This window comes from Schistocerca serialis, chromosome 9 (genome assembly GCF_023864345.2).
Source record: "Schistocerca serialis cubense isolate TAMUIC-IGC-003099 chromosome 9, iqSchSeri2.2, whole genome shotgun sequence".
NCBI classification, from domain to species: domain Eukaryota; kingdom Metazoa; phylum Arthropoda; class Insecta; order Orthoptera; family Acrididae; genus Schistocerca; species Schistocerca serialis.
Window position 1 is genome coordinate 114,124,454 of NC_064646.1, and position 2,281 is coordinate 114,126,734.

Genomic DNA, 2,281 nt, shown 5'->3' on the forward strand with positions numbered 1-2,281 from the left:
AATTCTGTGGGAATGCTGAAATATTTTAGTGGGAATGGAAGCAATGCGAAATTCAGTTAACTAATTATTTTACACCTTGCAGTAAGCACTTCATTCTAGGATTTAAAAGAGAAAAAAGTAAAAATTATATTCATTAACACAGAAACTAAAATTGCAGATGTGGACAATGTGCAGTTCTGCACCTTTATATGTCTTTCACTTTGAGTTCTATACATATAATGTATACTATGATGTTCCACTGCTTCTCTACCATGATATCAGTTGATAATGTGCGTGCTGATTAGGAGCTATGACTTGCTCACCTTATTATTACACTACACTCGCGAATATTCTGTGGTTGAACTTCATTTCTCGAAGTGGTGCAGTTACTACTGGAAGTCAAGAGTACAGTCCAACACCCAATTCTTGAAACAAATATGATTCTTCTTATAAACAATGTATCACATATTGTACTGTTATTTACAATGACCGTACATAACAAAGTTGGTTCAGTATTTGGAAAATCACAAATACATTTATATGGACTGTGTCCAAAAACAGTCTGTATTAGTTAATAGAGTGCATTTGAATATCTGGATAAGAAGTTTTCTCTTGTCCCCAGTACATCATAGGCATTGTCAGGCCACTCTTCCTCCTTGGCTTGTACTATATCTCCAAGGCAGGACCTGACAACATGGAATAAACCGTGCAATCAGAAGGTACCCCAAATGTAAGATGTCTATCATCATCCCAGTTCACTGATTCCATTCCATAATACATGTGCATAAATAAAACATACAATCCCCCCCCCCCCCCCCCCCAAACAGTAGGTAATACTAATTCATTATGAAAATGAACTTCTTATGGCAGCAGTCATCACTTGTCAGTTCTACAAATGCTTGTACATCACACCTGTTCACCAGAGTGTGTAAAGCAGACAACCAAGTCTGCTCCCATGAGGTATTGGTTTGAGCTTGCCAGAAGGCTTACAAATTGTATTCAAAATTGAATGTCACAAGCGAATCATGCACTTGATTACTCAGAATTTCCACATCAGTGTATGTAGCTGCATAAATAAAAGCAATAATAGACCTTAATTTATCCACTGGCATAACTCATTCAAACAGCAGCAGAACAAAATTATCAAATATAGTATTCCATTTACAGTTGTAACACTATAACCAGGACCTGAGCCAATGATAAATCATGACTGTGGTCACAAATTCATATCTATCTGTATCACTGACACAGTTCATACTACATATTCAACTGTTGAGTAATACACTGCAACACCAATTTACCTGTTGTCTCAGTGTTAAATGAACAGAAATTAATAAGCATATTGCCTGCGTCATCAATCTCCCACTGTATTTTCGTATTGGCCTTTACCTTTTGCTGTAAACACAAGGCACTTAGGAAAATGTATGGATTCTGTATGCTGAAACATCCAATATTCCCTTCTTCCATACCCATTGGTTGTGTGTGTTGGTATCGAGTAGAGAAAGGAAAGCTGCTTCAAATGAATGAATAACAATAATAATAGTGACAATAACAAACTAATAATGAAGGAAGTTTATTGCATTACGCAAGAAGGCTGACGATAAAAAACTAAAATATATTGATCATTCAGTTAGCACAATGCAGACGTTTTCTTAGCATTTTGGTTACTGAATTTTGTTCTGGCTATTTGCAGAGAAAAAAATGAAATGATATGAGAGGTATTAGAGATAAGTTAGTGAACTGCTTGTGGATGTTGACTCTGAAATTACTGGTATATCAGAGCACCACATAAATAATTTGACAATTCAGAGGCTTCGTATATCAGGATACAGATCAACTGGCTGTTTTTCAAGGAGTTCCTTGCAGCATGGGGGAGTGGCTATGTCCGTAAAAAAAAAAAAAAAAAAAAAAAAAAAAAAAAAAAAAAAAAAAAAAAAAAACAACAACAACCAGTATTCCATTTAAGTCCATAGACGTGTCACTGCACTGCACTGTGCACTGAACAGATATTTGAATGTTGTGCAGGGGCAGCTGAATTTAGTGAAAGTAAACTTCTAATTGTTTTTGTTTGTAGGTCCCCTAACTCTGACTTCAGAGCATTTCTGCTCAAGCTAGAGAGGGTTCTTGATTCACTTTGTAGGAAGTACCAGAAATTAGTTATATGTGGTGACTTCAATATAAATTTTGTATACAATGGTGCAAGAAAAAGGATGTTGGCAGATCTAATAAATTCATATTATCTGATGCAGACAGTGTTTTTTCCAACTAGGGTGCAGGGGAACAGTAACCCTGCCATAGACAG